General features: G+C 47.3%; 1 protein-coding gene across 5 annotated transcripts in view; it reads right to left on the bottom strand.

Annotated features, from left to right (window-relative positions):
• Positions 1–23,180, bottom strand: part of TBL1X (transducin beta like 1 X-linked) — a 231,243-nt gene that overhangs the window by 135,631 nt on the left and 72,432 nt on the right. For all 5 annotated transcript variants that reach the window (XM_042926658.1, XM_042926661.1, XM_042926656.1 and 2 more), the window contains exon 2: positions 8,275–8,348. The gene's annotated coding sequence lies outside the window, so the exon portion shown is untranslated. The remainder of the gene's footprint in view (positions 1–8,274; positions 8,349–23,180) is intronic.

The raw sequence follows: 23,180 nt of genomic DNA, 5'->3' as shown, positions 1-23,180 counted from the left end.
CCGCTACAGATACTATAGACTGTGTGACAGGTTTTCAACTATTTCACGGAGCTCCGTGCTCGCCCGCTACGTTTTCCACCCCCAACCAAAAACGAAATCGAATCGTTGGTGTGCAGCCATAGGAACCGTCCTGCTCCAGCCCTGGCACCCGGCGCTCAGAAGGCACTCATTATCTGCAGAACAAATGAACAGACAAATCGGCAGCAATTCTGCTGCCCTACTTTGCACCACAAGGTCAGAAGAAATTCATTCTGATTGCTGCATGTAAATAAAGTTATAAACTCATCACAGGTGAACGATACCCCTGTTAAGTAAAGAGCAGGTGGTTTAGGATTAAGTACTGCGATAATACGCGGGGACAGAGTCAGATCCCAAAGTCAGAACGCCAATTTTCACAGATGATGCTTCAACTACAGACACCACGCGGCAGAACCACCAAAAATCTTTTCACGTAAAGACCTCAACGTGCTGATTGCAAAGGGACTCAGAAGTTGATACGCACAGAGCCAAAGTTTATACTTTTGCAGAGAAGTGAGGTCCCAGGAGGTGGGAAGAAGAAATGCCAGTCAGGGACTGTTGGCGGATGGTTACTTGTCAAAGAGAGTTGTGGCCAGAGGTACGCGAGGGGAGGGAGGGAGGCAGGAAAGAGATCTCATTTCAAGAGAGCATGGCGGGAAGTCGAAGGGTGTGGGTACCTCTCTGGACACTTCTACTGTGTGAAATACTTCTTTCACTCACTGCTCTCTCCTTTGGAAGCTAAGGGAACAAAGAAACACATGGGACAAATGTATGAAGTCATCTCAGAAGAGGACAGCTGACCCTTGAGCAATTCAGGGGTAGGGACACCCACCCCTCACAGCTGAAAATCTGTGTAAACCTTCTGACTCCCCCAAAATGAACAGCCTACTGTTAACCAGGAGCCTTATCCATTAACATCAACACTCGATTTATACATATTTTGTATGTGATACACATTGCATACTGTATTCTTTTTTTAAAAAAAAAGAAAAGTTTATTTTGAGACAGCGTGAGCAGGGGAGGGTCAGAGAGAGAGGGAGACAGGGAATCCCAAGCAGGCTCCACCCTGTCAGCTCGGAGTCTGACGAGGGGCTTGATCTCACAAACCAAACCATGAGAACATGACCTGACCAAAATCAAGACCAAAATCAACGGAGCCACCCAAAATCAAGAGTTGGAAGCTTAACCAACGGAGCCACCCAGGTGCCAACATACTGTGGGGTTTTTTTTTATTTAAAAAAATTTTTAATGTTTATTCACTTAGAGAGAGAACAGAAGAGAAGAGAGACAGAAAGAGATAGCGTGAGTGAGCACACAAGTAGGGAAGGGCACAGAGAAGGAGAGACAGAATCCCAAGCAGGTGGGGCACCTGGGTGGCTCAGGTGGTTGAGCATCCAACTTTGGCTCAGGTCGTGATCTTGCCATGCGTGACTTTGAGCCCCGTGTCAGGCTCTATGCTGACAGCTCAGAACCTGGAGCCTGCTTCAGATTCTGTGCTTCCCTCTTTCTCCATCCCTCCCGTGCTTGCGCTCTGTCTCTCTTAAAATTAAGTAAACATTAAAAAAAAAAAACTAACAACAACAAAAAAAGAATCCCAAGCAGGCTCCACACCATCAGAGCAGAGCCTCATGTGGGGCCTGAACTCACAAACCATGAGATCATAACCCAACCCGAGACCAAGAGTCAGGACACTTGACTGACCATGCCACCCAGGCACCCACCCCCAACATAGTATAGACTTAAAGTAAGGTGGTAAAAAGAAAATATAAGAAAATCACATGGAAAAGAAAATAGATTTACAAGACGGCACTGTATTTATCGAAAAATCCGTGTCTAAGTGGACGGCGCAGTTCAGACCTGTGTATTCAAGGGTCAACTGCAGTTCCCCAAATAGTAGAATGTTGTGTTAACTACACCTGAGGACGTGCATGAGGAAAGCTGTGGCATTTTCTGTGTGGGTACAACATGCTTTCAGCACACGCCAACCAGAATCATTTGCTATGTCTACTTTTTTTTTGTTTTTCTTAAGAGAGAAAGTGAGAGAGAGCCAATGCAAGCAGGGGAGAGGGGCAGGGTGGGTAGGGAAAGAGAGAGAGAAAGAGAGGAAGGAAGGAGAGAGTTGGAGAGAGGGAGGGAGAGAGAAACAGAGAAAGAGAGAGAGAAAGGGAGAGAGGGGGAGAGAGGGAGAAAGAAAGAAAGAAAGAAAGAGAAAGAGAGAGAGAAAGGGAGAGAGGGGGAGAGAGGGAGAGAGAAAGAAAGAAAGAAAGAAAAAGAAAGAGAGAGAGAGAGAAAGAAAGAAAGAAAGAAAGAAAAAGAAAGAGAGAGAGAGAGAAAGGGAGAGAGGGGGAGAGAGGGAGAGAGAAAGAAAGAAAGAAAGAAAGAAAGAAAGAAAGAGAGAGAGAGAAAGAAAGAAAGAAAGAGAAAGAAAGAAAGAAAGAAAGAGAAAGAAAGAAAGAAAGAAAGAAAGAAAGAAAGAAAGAAAGAAAGAAAAAGAAAACAAAACCCTAAACAGGCTCCAAGCCCAACAAAGGGCTCGATCCCACAACCCTGGGATCATGACCGGAGCTGAAATCAAGAGTCGAATGCTCAAAAAAAAAAAAAAAGAGTCGAATGCTCAATGGACTGACCCACCCAGGTGTCCCCATTTACTATGTCTAAAAAACAGTGATGGTCCAGACATAATGGATTCAACTTCAAAATACTTCTTTGTAAACCACTCAACCACCCAACGATGGATGAACAGATAAACAAAATGTGGTCTCTATACACAAAGGAATATCATTCAGCCTTGAAAAGGAAGGAGATTCTGACACCTGCCAGAACATGGATGAACCTGGGAGATATTATACTGACTGAAATAAACCAGACACGAAAAGACAAATACTGTCTGATTCCTCTTATAGAGGTACCTAGAACAGGCAAATCTGTAGACACACAAAGTGGAATGGTGGGTGAGGGGCTACAGCGAGGAACTGGGATTCAGGGTTTAATGGCTCAGAGTTTTGGTTTGGGAAGATGACAAAAGTTACACAACAATGTGAACTTAATAACATTGAGAGGAAACTCAAAAATGGTTAAGACAGGGGCGCCTGGGTGGCTCACTGGGTTAAACGTCCCACTTTTTTTTTTTTTAATGTTTCTTTTTGAGAGAGAGATAAGAGCGTAAGCAGGGGAGGGGCAGAGAGAGAAGGAGACACAGAATCCAAAGCAGGCTCCAGGCTCTGAGCTGTCGGCACAGAGCCCGATGTGGGGCTCAAACTCATGGACCTCAAGATCATGACCTAAGCTGAAGTCAGATGCTTAACCAACTGAACCACCCAGGCACCCCTAAACATTCAACTCCTGATTTGGGCTCAGGTCATGATCTCACGGTTTGTGAGTTTGAGCCCTGAGACGGGCTCTGCGCTGACAGTGTGGAGACTGCTTGGGATTCTGTCTCTCCCTCTCTCTCTCTGCCCCTCCCCGGTTCGTGCGCTCCCTCTCAAAAATGACGAACAACCTTTAAAAAAAAAAAAAAGGATCCTTTCTCTCACTCTCTGACTTCCCTACACTCACACAAGCTCTCTCTTTCAAAAAAAAAAAAAGGTTAAGATAGTAAATTATATGTCACGTGTATTTCATCACAAAAAAAAAGAATCCTTTGTAAATCTGACTTAAATAGGTATTAAGCAAAGCATGACCTTTCCATTATAGTCTTTTTGTAGGGGAGTATTTTCATGTTGAAAATAAAAATCCATTAAAAATCTGCTAACTGTGCATACAGAGGTGTTACAAAGGTGGGCAATTTGAAAAATTACATAATTATTCTAAGTAATAAATTCAGAATTACTCCTGACTATAAAGAAATCACAAATTACACAAATTATTTTCCTTGATAGATTATAAGTTAAATGAAGTTAAACAGATTTGATGCCTATGAATTATACATACGATCATGTTGTCGTAACTGTGTTTCTTAATGCAAAGAGAAACATTATTTAGGAATCGCAGTTGTGGCTATAACCTTATTCTTTTCCAAATTTGTAGTTATGTAGAGTGTTGGAGTCACGGCAGGAGAGCTAAAAGTGTAACTCCTCACCACGATGCTTCACACCCATGAGCACACTGATAGTCCTACTATGAAGAAGACAGAGGGCGACAATTTACATATGCACAGTTTTGGGTCATGTCCCACACCAGCCAACCTCCACACTATCGATATCTGAGCCAGACAACTCTTTGGTGTGGGAGGGTGGGAGGGAGGCCAGGCCGTCCCGTGCGCTGGAGGACGTTAACAGCATCCGAGTCCTGCTCTCTAGAGGTCAATATCCCACCCACGCACACCCCAGTCCTGAAAAATGTCTCCAGACTTTGTCAAGTGTCCCCTGGGGGGCGGCGGGCACTCTAGTTGACAAGCAGTGTCCTAAACGGAGAAACACTTGGGAACATTAAGGGTTATAGTGGAACCATTAAGAAAAACAACATACTTTGATTTATTACAAGAGACAGAAGAGTAGAGTTTTGTCAGAAACGAAAGAATTCTTTCATCATTTTGAGGACCTTTCCTAGCCATGTTACACCCAGAATCTAAATCCAAGTTCAAGAGTTTATTCTTGAGTTTAACTCATCAAGAACTTAATTAACGTCCATGTGAGTCAAAATTCCACCATGAAGAAACTCACTAGACTTTCAATCCCTTAGTTGGGAGGACGGCACACTTTTCCCAGTCTGCTTGGGCTTAAGACGAAAGGAATACCCAGCTTCTCACAAGAGAGCAGTTTTCCTGATAACCTGGAGGCAGCGTCTACGTGGCTTTGCGTGTGTGTTCTGGGCATTTGAGAAAGCAGATGAAGACAAATGTGGTTTGAAAGGAAAGAACACTGAGTAAATCTGAACGGCAGATTGAAAGGCAGAACGGAAAGCTGAATCGTGCTATCCAACAGCACCCCACCGAGGACCCTTCATCAACTGGAGACCACACAAGGCAACTGTTCTGCCCAATTATCCACACAGAACTGATACCTTTAAATCAAGAAGCTATGGTTCCAAGGGCACCTGTGAAGCTTTATTGCTTTTGATACAATGGATCAGCAACACCCCACTCTACCCCAGCGCCCCCTAAACCCGCTGAAAGACCCCTCAGGGGCACCACCTTCACCAAGTTGAGTGTGAAAACCCCCATAGGTGGGTTAGTCTGCAACATGGTGCACGGCCCAGGTGACACACATCGGAGGCCCTATCTTGTCCCTACTTCAATGTCCACTTCTAATCTATGCAAACAGGTAACCACCCTTTCAGGCTCCACGGCACCATTTCTCCGAGCCATGGCGCTCTTTGATTACAACTACCTGGGCCACTACGCTCTCCTTAGATTGTCTGAATAAAAAGGAACTGGTAGGAATTGGTCGCCCATCTCAGACTTAGACCTCAAAAAGGACAGCAATCCGAGAAAAAGGAGAAAGCCCAAGGCAAGCGTTTAGAGTAAGCCCAACACACACACACACACACTCTCTCTCTCTCTCTCTCTCTCTCTCTCCAGTGGGCAAACAGAATACAGCCCAAAAGCAAACAGTGAGTACTTCGGGGTCCTCGATCACTTCCAGGCTCTGGACAGGGAGGGCGAGTGAGGGAAGGAGAGGGGGAGGCAGGAATGCCCACGGAGGGGCAACCGGGTGGCTCAGTCGGTTAAGCATCTCTCTCTCTCTGCCCCTCCCCCGCTCATGCTCTGTCTCTCAAAATCAAACATTAAAAAAACTTTTTCAAAGGCACGAGCTGTTGACACCCACAACTCGGTTGCACGTCCGGGGCCTGAGGCTGAGTGAACAAAGCCAGTCTCCCAAGGCCTGATGCCGTGTATGTAACACTCTTGACGTGACAGAATTGTACACATGGAGAACCCAGCGGCTGCCAGGCGCTGGAGAGAGTGGCATAAAGGAGTATCACGAGGAGCGTTCCCGGCGATGGAACGGTTCCGCGTCTGTGTCAAGACTCACCAGTGGCTGCACGCACAGGTGTGAGAACATTCCATACGCGGTCCATGCAAGCACACAAACGCACAAGCGCACATGACAACTGGTGAGGTCCACGGATGGCGTGCATCTGAGTCAACAGTGCCAACCCCCATTTCCTCCTGTGAGAGCTCAGGAAGATGCAAGGCGGAAGGCGGGGAGAATACTCTGGAACTCACCGTACTGTTTTTCGCAACTTCTTGCCAAGTTGAACATTAATTCACAATAGAAGCTTTCAAGATAACTGTCTGATGGATGAACAGATAAACAAAATGTGGTCTATTCATACAACGGAGTAGTACTTGGCTATAAAACGGCATGAAGGACAGACATGTGCGACAACACAGGTGAGCGTCGAAAACGGTCTGCTGGGGCACCTGGGTGGCTCGGTCGGTTGAGCGTCTGACTTCGGCCCAGGTCATGATCTCTCAGGTTTGTGGGTTTGAGCCCCGCGTCGGGCTGTGTGCTGACAGCTCAGAGCCTGGAGCCTGCTTCGGATTCTGCGTCTCCCTCTCTGACCCTCCCCCGCTCGCGCTCACTCTCTCTCTCAAAAATAAATAAAACATTAAAAAAATTTTTTTTAAAGAAAAAGAAAACAGTCCGCTGAGTCAGGAGTCAGACACAAAGAACACACCCCACAGGGCTCTCTTCACACCCAGGAACGCGTGAATGCGCCGACACAGGAAGTAGCCGGCTGCCTGCCAGGGACATGGGGAGGCGGCAACAGCGAGCGACACTGTGACAACAGTCCATGCAAGGCTCCAGCTACAGGCTGTGGTGCTGGGCGCACAACCCCGGGTATACACCGGAAAACTGCGGAACTGCACGCTTTCGGTGAGTCAACGGTCACCTGTGTGGATTCTCTCGATAAAGTGGTTACCAAAAACTGGCACCATCTGGCACCCAGTAGGTGTTTTTTGAGGTATTTCGTCACAACTTACTGTTCCTTCCTCCCCGTGGGGGTCACCCCTGGTGTTCTTTCAGGCCACAGGGTGCCCCTCTGATACCGATGGGCTCGCATTCCACACGTGTGTCCCGGCAGATACGAGACGGGAGTTCTACCACTAGAGCAAGTCTCCTCGGAATATTCTGTACGCAGGGGTACGTACAAAGTTCACGCCCTTTCTGTTCCTCCACCACCCCCTCAATTCCACCAGCCTGATCTATCAGCTTTCTCCAATGAAAAAAAGTAAGAAAAGAAAGCTTTCTTGTTCCTGGCTCCTCACCTCTGCCCACAGACTCGGTCCCCCATCCAGAACATACTTCTTCAGTCTGCGTCCAAACTCCACCCGTCACCAAGCCCACCTGGAGTCTCCCCTCCAGGAGGAAGGTCCAGCCTTCCTCAGTGCTCTGGCACATGCCGGTAGAATTCCTCAGAATTCGCTCAGCAGGGACTGTCTACACCATCCCAGGGCCACCCGTCCACACCATGCCTTTGTGTCGCATCCCCCCACTTCATGCACCTGTAATGCTTACCCCCCAGAACAAGACCCATCTCACACCTCTCTGTAGACTCCGCAATACTCCAGAAGGAACAGATCCCAAGCACGGTCCTCCCAGAGGTGAAAGATTTTCCATACAAAGTGCGCTGGAAAGGACCTTCTTGACTCAAGCGGGAATTAGGCCTTTTTGTGAACTGGATGCATTACAGGGGCCAAGATGACAGTTCCAGACCCCACAAGGCCCCGTTCTAAGTGACCGGGGATTCTCTCTGCTCTAACGACAGTCCAGGCAGGGCTCAGAATGAAGGCAATCAGCCCCGCGGGGGCCTACGTCACAGGCCAGGCTGCCTCAGAGTGGTGCCCAAGCAAGGATTTTATGGAAAATGCTGGCTGGTTCTCAAGTAGCCCGTCGGTAGCCCGTCATCTTCCAGACATTTTCTGAGAAGAGCAAATAAGACTAAGGGAGCCTGTGGCAGACAAAGAGTCAAAAGCCACTGTCTGTTGTAAATCAGCCTTCTAAGGACAAATTAAGTACCTCAAAAGTGTATGCCAGAGAACAGCAGAAACGAGGCTTCTCGCAAAAGCGCACACATTTTAATAATGACCTCCACTGCTGTTTCCTAAAATTTCTGACTTCCAGAAGCTAAACAAAAAAAAGAAATGTTATGCAGACATATTTTTTCTGTGCTAGCAAAATCACCTGTTATAAGAAATCCTGACACATCACCGTTTTCCAATACTTACAGCCAGTGCGGTACCGGAAAATATGGAGAGGTTGACAGGATATTTATTACATAATAAGCAATCCATTTTACAATTTCACTTACTCAGAGCCAAATGTAGGCAAATCCCTTCTTCCTTCGAGGGTTTATTTTGAGGCCCGCTTTCTGTCTTCGGTTACCTGTTAATGAAAAATACGCAAAGTAAGGCAAAAGCGTCCACGCAGAGACCGCTCGAGGCCAGCAGGTATGTGAATCGGGGCTATTGCAAAACCAAAATACTAATTGTGTCCAATGCCACACAAGAGCCAAGGGTGAATCTTAGGCTCCCTCCCCTCTTTAAAGCACACGATGACACTGTTCACACGGATCTGTTCAAAATGTTCATTATTGCAGAACCAATTACGATCACATCACCAGGGAATTTCAGTAACTGAAAAATCGACTCAGCTCTTACCAGACACGGTCTTCTCTACCCTCCAAAAACAAGCTAAGTGAAAACGCAGGTGTTTCTAGGTTAACCCAAGTCAGAAAGTTTCTCCTGACAACAACTGCCGTCCGGCCTTGTGGAAGACGGAAACAGCGCTGGGCGCCACTCCGGTCTTAGAGACGGATGGTCTTGTGGGGTGTCCCCAACCTGGCAGTGGAAAGGGGGGAATGTGACCATGGAACAGCAGGGACAATAAACAAAGCAAATGGACAGCAAGATCATTTCGGATGACAGAACTACGGAAACCCCAGCTGGTGGCGGGACAGAGTCACCAGAGTTACGGTGGGGCCTGGGGCAGCATTCTTGGAGGAGGGAGCACGTGAGCGCGGCCGAGGGAGGCCAGGCTGCACACACAGCAAGTGCAAATGTCCTGTGGTGAGAATGATCTTGGCCAAGAGGGAGGAAGTCTGGCGGGCTGGGCACCAGAGGTTAAGTAAGAACAGGTCCCAAGTCCCAGAGGGCTCTGCAGCCCATGGAAAGGAAACTGATCTGGGGCGCCTGGGTGGTTCAGTTGATTAAGCATCCAAGGCTCGGTTTCAGCTCAGTTCATGATCTCCTGGTTCGTGAGATCGAGCCCTGCATCAGGCTCTGCACGGGTAGTGTAAAGTCTGCTTAGGATTCTCTGCCTTTCTCTCTCTGCCCCTCCCTCGCTCGTTCTCTCTCTCAAAATAAAAGACACATTAAAAAGAAAAAGAAAAACAAAGAAACTGATCCTACACAAGCTCCACTACACCTTATTCTTCAGCCAGCACCAGGCTTCATGAGAAAAGAAAATCTGACTCTCCTGCTGTTTAAAAAACTCTCCGGGGGCTCCTGTCATGCTTAGAACAAACTCCAGACAAGCTCCTGACCAGCAGAGAGCCGCTCGTGGCTGGCACCGTGCTGGCAGGAAAGATGATGGCGAAACAGAGAGAGTGTGCCGGGTTCGAAGACCTTCTGACCTAGAGGACGTGCGAGGGGGAGGGGGGGGAAGCATGCGTGATGGGGACGGGACAAAAGAACCCAGCATGACTTCCGGGTTCAGGGTTTGGGCCCCAACTTGGAAGACGGTACCATTTCCTGGGACGCAGGACCGAGGAGAGGAAAATGGAGACTTTCTGTGTGTGACGCGGTGAAACGCTATTCCGTCTCTCAGTGGACTGTGAACGAGGTAGTTAAGCACACCCGCCCGAGCAAGCAGGAGACATCACAGTTGCAGAGTTAAGTCTGGAACTCATCCCACGACCATGACCTTCAAAACCTACGGGCCTGAATGGGAGTGCCCCAAACAGGGTTCCTCGCCCCGGGCACCGCGGTCATTGTGGGTCAGTTCACTGTTGTTGGGGCCGCTCTGTGCCCTGAGCCGCAAGCCTGGACTCCCCGCGTCAGATGCAGGTGGCAATCCACACGCCCCACCCCCTCTGCTGTGCTAACCCAAGCTGACCCCGGCTGTTACCAGGTGTCCCCCCGGAGGGCACAAGTGCCCTGCCGAGAACCACTGGTCTACAGACCGCACGGTGTGGATGGAACCCTGACAGAAGGAGCTGTCAGTGAGAGAGGGGAGTGCAGAGAACTAGGAGGAAATCTTGGGCGGTGTGGGGTCCCTGGCGTCTAGTGACAGACCGCTCTCAAAAATCACGGAGCGACTAACAAATAACTGCCACTGAGCTGGAGGACAAGGAGGACTGCAGATGACGGGATGACAAGCAACCACACTGTCTTGTCTGCCCACGCTCGCCGCATGGAAGAAATCCAGAGAGGCTTCCTGGAGGCAGCAAGATCCCTGTTGGCCCAAGAGGCCAGGCGAGGAGGAAAAGAAAAGGGCTGCAGCTTGAGTGGTGCTGGAGGCAACAGCTGCAGGCCAGAGGGCCATGGGGTCACATGCACTCTCGGGGTGCTGGGAAAGAGGATGTGTGTAGCAAGGTGCCAGGATGCCAGAATGGGGCCGCCTTGTCCCGCATGGGGAAGAGGTGGCCACCGGGGTAAGGTGGCTCCGCGGATGGCACACTCCCGGGGGCGGGGGGGGGGGGGGGGTGACTCAAAAATTCCACACGAGCCACACAGTTCTGCCCAAGCAGGGGCCAGGGGCACCTTGGACGAGCCAACCACGTCTCTTTTCCGTTTTCTCTAAGCTTACAAGCGCTCGGGCCCCCGGTGCACGGCGCTCAGAGCCCTTGACTGTGTGAAAATTGCTAACACAACTTGCCAGATGCCTGATCCGTTTTCCTACCCTGTTCTGTCTTCATCCCACAGTATCACTGTGCACACACATTGTACTGAAAGAGGGAGAAGGGGAGTGGGGAAGGAAAGTTGGGGGGGGGGAAAGAAGGGCAGATTTACAGGTCTCACTTTGCTCCTAATTAATTATAAGCAACTCTCCCTGGACCACAGATTCCTCAGCTGTGAAATGAGGGCATTAAATTATTTATGAGGTTTTATCCACATCAAAAAATCTGAGGAACCATTTTCCTGTTGACTTCCTTTGTAAATTCTCAGGGAAAACACTTGCAAAGAACTGAACCAAGAGCGTTGCACAGGGATGCTGGGGGGGGGGGGGGGGGATGCACAGGGGGGATGAATGTGTGTGTCTGTCTGTCCCGCAGCCAACTGACCACAGAAATACATCCAAAGGCTGCCATATTGTCCCAAAGTTGCCATAATGATTAACATTTGCACCCCAGAGAAATTCAAGTTGTGCCATCGGGAAAACAATGCAAAAAATGTCAACTATGTTTTCAGAGGCCACTGAGCATGACAAAGAAGCTGCCATTTCCTCCTGAGCCCTTTCTTTTTTTAGTGAGCCCTGAGTTAACCGGGCAGAGAGCCAGGGGCTAAGCCGGGCGCTGGCAGGAGGAACCAGAGAACTGCGAACACTTCATTTGCTACGGGGTTCAAGTTCTGTGTAACGAAGCTGTTGTTTCCTGCATTACTGATACCGAATAGCATTTTTATGTATTGCCACAAATTCATTCAATAACAGTTTTTAAATCCTTTAAAGCAGCGGTTCTCAAACGGGGCTGTCTCCCACGGGACACTGGGCTTTTCTAGTTGTTGAGACCGGAGGAAGAATGTTCGTACCATCTAGTAAAGCACTCGGGATAGCCCTTCTTAGCAAAGAATTATCTGGCTGAAATATCAATCCTGCCAAGGCTGACCACACTAAGATTTCTATAATTTTATAGCAGATACATCCTATATACTTCCATGTTCCAAAGCATTTTTATCCCTTTCAAAATAATGCACATACACTGTTTTATGTTTTTTTTTTGTAACAATCCTCATAATCCACTCCAAATTGGCCTGTTTAAAAAAATTTTCTTTATTTTGATGGGGGAAGAGGGGCAGAGAGAGAGAGAGGAGAGACAGAATCTGCTGTCAACGCAGAGCCCAATACGGGGCTCAAACTCACGAGATCATGACCTGAGCCTAGATCAAGAATCACATGCTTACCCGACCAAGCCACCCAGGTGCCCCGACATGTACATTGTTTTAAAAAATAAAATACAGGTGAGGCAAAAGGCTCCTCTCTTTACTTCCAAGCTTTTTATAGCGCCATCTATCGCCAATTCTACTTCCCAAAGCAACCACTTTCAAATCTTAGAACTGTTGGGATTACTGGCAGTGATCCTTAGTATGACTTCCCTGTTTCTAAAAGACATGCTTATAATATTTCCTATCAGCTTCAGATAATATTTATTTGATTTTCTCAAATACACGTAAGGATTTTGGTTTTTTTAAATCCCCACCCTCAATTCTCTGCTTACCTGCCCACATTTTCCCAATAGTGTCATAGTTTTTGGTTAAATGTGTATTTGACAGATATTACTTTGACAATGGAATGGGCACTCCCAAACAAGCCGTATGGTATGATTACAATTACTTTCTTATGCAAACCTTTTGTTTTCCCGGAGTTACTAATTGTGTTTGTTTTTATTTTTAGTTTTCTTTTTCTTTTTTTCTTTTTTTTTCTTTGTATCCTTTGGTAATTCTTCCGGCACTGTCCACAGTCTTTTGATTCAGTTTTTCACATGATCAAAATTCTTAGATAATCTGTCACCTCTATGTGTTTCCTGTTCAATCATCCCTATATCTCCTAAATACACATCAGACCTTCTGAAATGTCTTGCCTCTGCTCCAGTCTGTAATTGTCAGCATCAGGCCTGCTATATAGACTTCATGCCTTGAAACCATAACAACATCTTGAGAATACACTGTATCTCTGTTTCTTAGGATCCCAACTCTCCCCAGTTTTAGGTTTACTCTCTAATTTTGGCCGGACCCATTCTCTAGATTTCAGAGAAATGATGTGTAAAAACTAAGTGTTACCTATATCCTGAATATGTATAAATATCTTTATTCTACCCTTAATTAACAGCTCATGAAGAGAGGACTTCAAAATTCTTTAAAAAATTTTTTTAATGTTTATTTATTTTTTGAGAGAGAGAGAGAGAAGAGGACAGAGTGCAATCAGGAGAGGAGCAGAAAGGGAAACACAGAATCCAAAGCAGGATCCAGGCTCCAAGCTGTCATGACAGCACAGAGTCCGACGTGGGGGCTCGAACCCACAGACCACGAGATCATGACCTGGGACCAAGTCGGGCACTTAACGGACTGAGCCACCCAGGCATCCCATGACTTCAAAATTTGAGTGAACATTATCTGCACAGAATTCTATGCTCAGGCTCTTTTCTTTCCTCTTTTTTTTTTAATGTTTATCTATTTTTGATAGAGACAGTGAGAGTACGAGTCGGGGAGGGGCCAAGAGACAGGGAGACAGAGGATCCCAAGCAGGTTCTGCGCTGACAGCAAAGAGCCCAATGTAGGGCTGGAACTCACAAACCGTGAGATCATGACCTGAGCTCAAGTCGGACATCTAACCAACTGAGCCACCCAGGTGCCCTGCTCAGTCTCTTTTCTATCTTCCAGTGTTGTCATTAAGAAATCTGATATCATTTTGATTCTAGATCCTTCACATGACTCTTAAATCCAGGATACTGCTTAGATACTGCCTTTACCTCTAATATTCCAAAATGACATGACAATTAGCTTTCATGTAATAATTTTTTTTATGTGCTTAATTTTTAAATTCAAAAAAAATTTTTTTAATGTTTGTTTATTTTTGAGGCAGAGAGAAACAGAGCATGAACAGGGGAGGGTCAGAAAGAGAGGGACACAGAATCTGAAGCAGGCTCCAGGATCTGAGCTGTCAGCACAGAGCCTGACGTGGGGCTCGAACTCACAGACCGTGAGATCACGACCCGAGCTGAAGTTGGAACCTCAACAGACTGAGCCACCGAGGCGCCCCTTTATGTACTTAATTTTTATTCTCTTTTCTAGTAACCTGGTGTGAAATCGTATTTTTTTTTCCACACTCTCTTCCTTGGAATACCTTTAGGCAAAAATCTGAATAACCATCTCTCGTCTATGTGATAGAACTTTCTGCGCTCTAGCTTCACTGACCAATAAGGTATTCATTAGCTGCATGTAGATACTAAGCACTTGAAATGTTTCTGAGGAACTGACATTTAAATTTTATTTAATTTTGGGATGCCTGCGTGGGACGCCTGGGGTGGCTCAGTTGGTTAAGCGTCCGACTTTGGCTCAGGTCATGATCTCACGGTTCATGGGTTCGAGCCCCTCATCGGGCTCTGTGCTGACAGCTCGAAGCCTGGAGACTGTTCCAATTCTCTGTCTTCCTCTCTCTCTGCCCCTCTCCCCACTCGTATTCTGTCTGCCTCTCACAAATAAACATTTAAAAGTTTTTTTTTTAAGTAAATAAGTTTTTTAAAATTTTTAATTAAAGTACAAACAGTCACATGTGGCCAGTGGTTACCATATTAACACAAATCTAAAGACTATGACAAATGGGGAGATGGGGGGACGACAAAGGAGAAGCAGTCAGTGCCTTCAGCACCAACTCTAAGATGATATTAACCATGAGTTCAGAAGAAGGAACTGAGGGGAGCCGAGGTGGCTCAGTTGGTGAAGCATCCGACTCCTGACTTTGGCTTGAGTCATGAACTCCTGATTCGTGAGTTCGAGCCCTACATCAGGCTCCACGCTGACCGTGCAGAGCCTGCTTGGGATTCTCTCCCCTCCTGTCTCTGCCCACTCCCCCCTCAAAATAAGTAAATAAACTTAAAATAGGAGGAGGAGGAGGAGAAATCGGGTATAATTTCTACATCCTCACCATTACTATTTTCACTATGAAGTTCCTCATGGTCTCCTTCTTCATGAGAACACAAGCGCCCTACACTACTTCTGTACAGGAGGGGGTCTAGGGGACGGAACTAAAGAAGCATACCAGAACTTTCTCTGGGTTCTCATTCATTTACTCATTCAACAAATACCACAAACATCACAAACTGTTATCCAGACATTCTATTAACAATGACCATGAGGGGTGCCTGGTTGGCTCCGTTGGATAAACGTCCGACTTCAGCTCAGGTCATGATCTCACGGTTCGTGGGTTCAAGCCCCACGTCAGGCTCTGTGCTGACAGCTCAGAGCCTGGAGCCTGCTTGGGATTCTGTGTCTCCCCCTCTCTCTGCCCCTCCCCCCTGATGCTCCGTCTCTCAAAAATGAATACACGTTAAAAAACATCTAAAAACAACAACACAATGACCACGACAGAAAACAGAACCGCAAAAACCAAAACGAAACCCAAACTGCAAAAGTCCCGAGCACCCAAGACAAACCCAATGAAGCCGTTGTTTCATCTCCATCCCTGGGACCCATTTTCTTTACAGCTCAGAGCCCACAATACAGCAGGCCTGTAACAGGCGTGCACTGCAAACGAATTAAGAGCAGGATCCAAACCAAAAGAAAGTCGTTATGGTTTTTCTCAACTCTCAGGAAAAGCGTGTTAAGCACTGTGGGGATCGGGAAATAAATGTTCAGGGAAAAATCATTCCTTTTTTATTTAGGGATCAATAGGGAAACACATTTTTTTCCATCTATTCTTTAGTAAGTCATTTAATATCCCTTTGTTCCCGCAAAACATGACTTTTTATTACGTTGGTAGGGTTTAGAAGTTCAGCGTGAAAGTACCAACTGTTCAAAAAGGAGAAAAACAGACACCAAACTTGATTTCCGTGATTTTCCTTTTCCTTTTTAATCTACTATGATGTTAATAACAAGCCCTTCAGGCAGAGTCAATGCTTCTCACTCACACTGATGTATCTGGATGCATATGGACGGGCACACGTATCATTCACCCACCCCCCCCCCACCCCAACAGAGGCAACCATATGCCGCTCACAACAAACGAAAGGCTCTTTCCTGACTCACACTATGATATACCAAGCAGATGTCATACAGAAAGACCCAAATACGGCTTGTCACGTGAAAATCTGATACAGGGTAATGGCATGACTTGACTGGGCTTATAATTATATAATCTATCTAGAACCTAGAGCCAATAGCAACGGAAAAAAAGAAACCCACAGCAAATTTTAATAAGCTATCAGTCGTACAATATTTGCTTCTAAGCAATTATTATTTAAATTAGAACGAGCGATTAGATTTCATTTAGTGGCATGAAACTGATCTGATCTTCAGTGAGAGAAAAATAACCACAACATTTAAAGAAGACATATTAAAGTATTAGGAGAACATGATCTTTCTTACTTAGCAAACTGTCAGTCAACAGCCATCTGAATCCCTCCCCACAGATACAATACTAAACTGTATGAAGATAATCCTCAGGTGACTCTATTCAGTTTTTTGTTTATAGAGGGCATCGTGCATCATGAGGTAGGAAAGAATCCACTGAACCTCTTCCTCATCTCCCAAAGTACCGTCTCCACATTTTGCAGTGAGCACTGAGCATAATTTTAAATGTAATTGTCAAGCGCGTTATCTGTTCACTGAAATTATGATTAAAAGTTTCTGAACATCATACGGCCCTAGTGATCACATTTCAGTTTCTATCATTTGCAAACACCTGCTATCTCCCAGTCACCTGGAAAGGTCAATCATACTGTCTTCAATTTCAGTTAACAATGCTGCAAGCAAATCCCTTTTGTAAAACAATAACATTCTATTATTTGCTTACATACATACTCCAAAATCTGGGACACCAATGTCAATGATCTGCTCATTTAAGAACTAAGTATTAAAACACACACACATCCACACATCTGTTTCTGGTCACCAGGCATCGTCCTTTAAGTGTTACCTCCATACTCAGGAGATCAGGAAGATGCCCTACATAAAAATTCACATCAAATCGAGACTAAAAAACCCCAACACTCTTACACAAACATACTGGAGTTTCACTATAATGAAAGAAGGTGGGGGCGCCTGGGTGGCTCAGTTGGTTAAGCTTCTGACTCTTGACCTCAGCTCAGGTCATGATCTCACGGTTCGTGAATCGTGGGATCACACGGGGCCTGCTTAGGATTCTTGTTCTTTCTTTCTGACCCTCCCCCACACTCACATGCACACACTCTCTCTCAAAAGAAATAAATGAACGTTTAAGGAAAAAGAAGAAAAAAGCTGAACAACTCTTGTAAAGGTAAACCCCCAAATACCCAAGTTTCTAATCCATATGCCCCTTTGGAAACAGATGCCTTCAAAATAATTTTTAAGCCCGAGACTTTTCCAAAAATTGATTTTTTTTAAGTTTTTATTTATTTGAGGAATCTCTACACCCAACACGGGGCTCAGACCCATGATCCTGAGATGGAGAGTCGCATGCTAGCCAGGCGGCCAGCCGGACGGCCCTGGAATTTTTAAGTGTCAAATTCAACAGCTGGGAGGAGAGGCCGTTGGGAATTCTGTTGTGGTTTACAGTGTGGGTCACTCCTGCCCCCAGCATTTAGACCAGAGGTTTTCTATTGGGGGTGATTATGCCCTCCCCCAGGAGACACTGGCGATGGGCAGAGACATCTTAGGTTGCCGCAGCGGGGGAAGAAGGGTTCCTGGCACGTAGTAGGTAGAGACCACAGGCGCTGTTACACATCCTACAACGTACAGGTCAGTCCCTACGACAACCACCTCAAAAGAACACCACGCCCCCACCTTCCGCCCGGACTATGTGCAAGCCCTCCTAACCGGTTTCACACTCCCCAGCTTTGCACCCTTTGAAAGATCCATACGTCCAAGTCCAAGGACTGCATCACGGCTAACGTCTCTGCGTCACTCGTGCACGCTACCCTCTCGGCAAGCTCTCCCTGGAACCCAAGCCTGGTCCCCAGACGTGTGTCCTCCAGGCGCACTCCTCTGCTTCCACACCGGCAAGTGAGCCAGGAGATTACCAGCACGGACACTGGGGCCAGAGGGCTCCGCGAGAACCGCCCGGCTCCCCGTGCCAGCTGCGTGCATATCCTGGGGTCGGGCATCCTCGCACCCCAGGTCCTCTTCTGCGCGAGGTGCGTAAGTGAACCCTCGTGACGACGTCAGGGGTACACACCGCCCTTCATACACAAGCAGAGCAGAGAACCCTCCCTGGCACACAGCGGAAACTAGGCAAGTGTTGGCCCAAACTGCCCTGGTCATCGTAGTCCATGCATGATGCAATCAGCTCACAGCCTTGTCACGAAGCAGACGTGTGGCCGCAGATGATGACCCGGGAGTCACGCTAAGATACACGGCGTGGCCCCTGACCTGTGGGAGACCGTCGGCACTAGCAGTGACTAACAGAGGGCAGCCGAGGCACTGAGCTGATCCCAACAAGTTATTCCCAAGCTTTCCTTCTCGTGAATCGAGAAACACAAATTATCTCTGTGCTAATTCGTAAATTTTTTTTTTTAAACGTTTTATTTATTTCTGAGAGAGAGACAGAGACAGAGCATGAGCAGGGGAGGGGCAGAGAGAGAGGGAGACACAGAATCCGAAGCAGGCCCCAGGCTCCCAGCCGTCAGCACAGAACCCAACGCGGGGCTCGAACTCACAGACCGCGAGATCGTGACCTGAGCCGAAGTCGGACGCTCAACCGACTGAGCCACCCAGGCGCCCCCGTGCTAATTCTTTATACCTGTTTAGTGGCAGACATTGAAGAACTTTTACTTCCATAACCTCATTTTCACTTCCTGCTTTTCGACAAAAGTTATGGAGCACATCCGGGGCCCCAAGGTCCTGTTTTCAATGGAGTTTAGAGGAAACCGCCGCACCTTGCTGCCAGAGATAGAAAAAGAATTTCCGCTCTGTTCGAGGTAACTTCAAGCCGGAGAATTTGTTTTTTTTAAATGGTGTGAGTTTTTTCCCAGGACAATCAAGTGATTCCAGAGTGCTGCTAATTGTTACGAATCTTTCTCTCATAAAGTGATTTTACAGAAGTTTAATTTTCAGACTTGAAAGACCTAGAAAGCTTTACCTCGGGTCCGCTGGCCAGCTGCTTTTGACCGAGCCTCCCTCACACTAAATTTAGAAATATGCTCTGCCCGATGCATTTCAGCGGGAAGCAGCCAGATTAAAATAAGATGCTACTAACACACGAGAATTCAAAAGCTGTCGTGAGCCAACAACCTGCAAGAAACCACACTGCTCTCATTCACTGAAATACTTAGTAATTCTCCACCCGGAGAAAGAAAAACACTTGAAGTGGGTTCCAAATACGCACAATGGCAAAACTAAAATAATTAACTGGGGGAAATCAGGGCAAACGGAAGGTAATGGCGCGAAGAATGAGCCAGAGCTGACAGACGAGGACGTAGGCAAAGCCTACCAGCAGACACGAGTTTACATCGGTTGCACGGAACTAAAATCGGTTTCTGGAGTTTCCTAGACATCTATTCAAAGAAACAAGTATGAGTAGATATTTGCATCCCAAAAATGAAGCATGTGCACAATTTCTCCCATGGGCCCCCGAGAGGAAGGAACGCGTGCACTCCATACAACTCTATTCTCAGTCAGTGGGGTCCAGGAAACGTTTCGTCGGGCTGCTTCTTAAAATAATTCTCAATGGGATCTAATCGCACGGCACCGAAGCACAGGGAGATAAATAAATCAAGCCTGAGGGGGTACAAACAACATGGCGGCGGTGTGCACATCTGCGCGCAGCCCGCACGACTCCAAGGACACGTTTTAGACGCGCTCCAAGTCCCAACTGGGCTGCACGTCCCCTGAGGTCACAGCAACGCACTACGGTATATAGTGAACACATTTCAATGCCAAAAAATACGCCATTTGTATCATATTGTGATTCTGTTGTTGTAGTTTGTTTTAGAGAGAGAGTGCAAACGGGGGATGCGGTGGAGGGAGGGAGGGAGAGGGAGGGAGAGGGAGGGAGAGAGGGAGGGGGGGGGAGAGAGAGAGAGAGAGAGAGAGAGAGAAAGCAGGCTCCACACTCAGTGCAGAGCCCCACGCAGGGCTCTATCCCACAACCCGGGATCACCTACGACCTGAGCCGAAATCAAGAGTCGTACACTCAACTGCCTGCACCACCCAGGTGCCCCTGTATGATCATCATTTTTAACACTTGCTTGGTAGCCCCCTGTATAGACTAGACAAATGTTTTCTCCGCTGCATTCAACTTGTTATTTTAAGCAATGCCTAATAAAATAAGTAATTTTTAAGCGTGAAAAAATTTCGAGGGCCAACTTGGGGACAAGAGAAAGCTACGCTCTCATTACCTAATGTTCAGGGAAGAAACACCCGACGGGAAGACTGCATCGTGGCAGCATGTCGGTGACACCCTGAGATTGCGTGCCCTCCCGGCCATCACGGTAGGGTCTGTAGGAATGTGCAGAACACAGCGCACACAAGAAAACTGAAAACAGCCCGGAAACCGTGCCTGAATGAGTGTGTATGAACGCACTTCCAGGCTTGCTGGGAAACAATTACAAACCATCTGGCATTAAAACTTTCCCCCGGGGGGGCCCGGGTGGCTCAGCCGGTTAAGCGTCCAACCCTTGGGTGGCTCGGGTCATGATCTCACGGTTCAGGAGATCAAGCCCCCGGGTCGGACTCTGTGCTGACAGCGTCGCCCACTACGGATTGTCGCTCTCCCTCTCTCTGCCCCTCCCCCCATCACACTCTCTCTCAAAATAAACAAACCTTTTTTAAAAAAAAAAAACCACCTTTTTCACAAATTTGAGTTGAGAATTTCAGGACAAACTTAATGTGCTAACTATGACTCATTTCAAGACATCAACATACCCACTTGTCTTTTGGCTTGAGAGGATTCTGGCTGATGCCTGTTGTTCAAGGTCATTAAGAACAGTGCTGCCTTTCGTTCTCAAAAGTGTCCCAATGGGGACAAGAAATTATGTGACGACTCTAGATATTAGAGACAAGTCAGCAACTGAGATTGCCTAGGTTCTGGAATGACAAACTAGGAATGTCAAGGTCCTAGACACAAGTTTCTGTAAAAAGAAGCAGGGAGTCTTTAAACCTGGAGCTTCTGGGGTGCCTGGGTGGCTCAGTCGGTTAAGCATCCAACTTCGGCTCAGGTCATGATCTCTCACGGTTCGTGGGTTTGAACCCCACAAGGGGCTCCATGCTGACAGCTCGGAGCCTAGAGCCTGCTTCAGATTCTGTGTCTCCCTCTCTCTCTCTGCCCCTCCCCCACTCATGTTCTGTCTTCTCTCTCAAAAATAAACAAACATTAAAAAAAAAAAAACCTTGGGGCACCTGGGTGGCTTGGTCAGTTAAGCGTCCGACTTCGGCTCAGGTCATGATCTCACGGTCCGTGAGTTCGAGCCCCGCGTCGGGCTCTGTGCTGACAGCTCAGAGCCTGGAGCCTGTTTCGGATTCTGTGTCTCCCTCTCTCTCTGCTCCTCCCCTGTTCATGCTCTGTCTCTGTCTCAAAAATAAATAAACGTTAAAAAAAAAAAAATAAAAAAAAATAAAAACCTGGAGGTTCTAACATGGCGAAGTGTGTAGGAAGGGCCCTTGCTTAGAACGTGAATCGTCAAAGGAAGGTTCCTCCATCTGCTATCTTGATATAATAACGCCAACAAACATAATGACATCTCATCCTCCCCACTCCTCGGGGACATCTGGCACTACTGTTCGCCTGTCACCAGCTACTATAATGGCCACACACCCAGATGAGTGGGTCCAGAACAACTGAGCTGGACCATAAACTCTACCGAGGGCAGGAACTGCATCTGTGTTTATTTCTTCAGTACCTGGCAAACAGTAGTCGCTCAATAAATACGTGCTGAATGAGTCGACCTCTTTCTGTTTCATAACCCCTCTCTCTCAGACTGTTTCTCTGGTTCATCGCCTCGTCCATTAAACACTTTCCCAGCGCTCTGTTCTTGAATCTTTTTCCTCTAGCTCTGCTCCCCTATAACACCATCTCCCGACGGCGGCCCTCTTTGTAGGTAATCCTGAAGCTCTATTTCAAGGCAGTATTTCCTCCACCTGCCTCCTATCTCCACGTGGATCCCTGCCCAGCACCTGAAGGTCACTATTTCAAATGCAATCTTCACTTTCTTCCCAGACTCGCATTACTATGTCTTTTTATACACCAAATGTTACCCTGCACCCCCAGGCCCAAACTCTGCTCCTCCCATTTTGGCCCCATTCCTTTCTCTCTGCCACCCCCACCCCACATCCCCTCAATCAGATGCCAAGGCCTATCATTTCGACCCCATAAGCCTCTAACACTGCATCTCTCCATGTTCACTGCCACTCCCCTATATGGTACCTGGCTTCTGAAGGATTGCATACGGTTTCCCTTCTCCTGATCTTTCCCCCTGCGAATCCACAAAACTGCAGGAATCTTCCTAAAGCAGAGATCTGGTGGACCTCATTACCAGGCCCAGAGTACTGTGCTCCAGAAAACAAACCCAAGGTCATTATATGGCCTGCCGGAAGTGCTCGTTCCTACACAGCGAGAAAAGCAGGGGGCGGGGCTGATCATACCATCAGGAATAAATTATCACAATACCGTAAGCAGACAACCTGTGCTGAGCAGAGTAACACCCCTCCCCACCCAAGCTGTGCACACCCTACCGTCTACTACCTGTGAACATATCCGGTTGCACAACATGGGCGAATAAACGTGACGGATGGAATTCGGGTTACTAATCTGACCTTAAAAAAGAAGTGACAAACACACCCAAAGTAATCAGGGGACCCCTTTAAATGGGGCTGCAAAACAACCCGTGTCAGAGTGACGCCACGTGAGAAAACTTCAGCTATTTGCTGACTTTGAAGACGAAGGAAGGAGTCCTGAGCCAAGGATTGCAGGCAGCCTCGAGAAGTGGGGAAGGCAATTACAAAACAAACCAAAACAAAGATTTTCCTCTAGAAGCTGCAGAAAACAAAGCGGCCCTGTGGATTTCTCCATTTTTGCCCAGTGAGACCCACTTTGGACTTGTGACCTCCAGAACTATAATACGTTTGTGTTGTTTTAAGCCACCGAGCTTGTGGTCACCTGTCGCAGCAGCGATCAGAAACTCACACACCCTTTTTCTTGCCGCTGAGTTCCCACCGTGCTCCAGTCAGACCATCGTACGGCCCTCAGCACCCTGTTTTAGAAACAGTAGGCTATATTCCCTGTAATCACCGCAAGGGATCGTTTGAGGTCTGCGGGTTTACATTACAAGCAAGCACGGTCTCTACAGCGCCTCCCACAGGACGCTGCAGA

This window comes from Panthera leo, chromosome Y, assembly GCF_018350215.1.
Source record: "Panthera leo isolate Ple1 chromosome Y, P.leo_Ple1_pat1.1, whole genome shotgun sequence".
NCBI lineage: Eukaryota > Metazoa > Chordata > Mammalia > Carnivora > Felidae > Panthera > Panthera leo.
The sequence above is the reverse complement of the archived record's forward strand: the minus strand, read 5'-3'. Positions and strand labels throughout refer to the sequence as shown.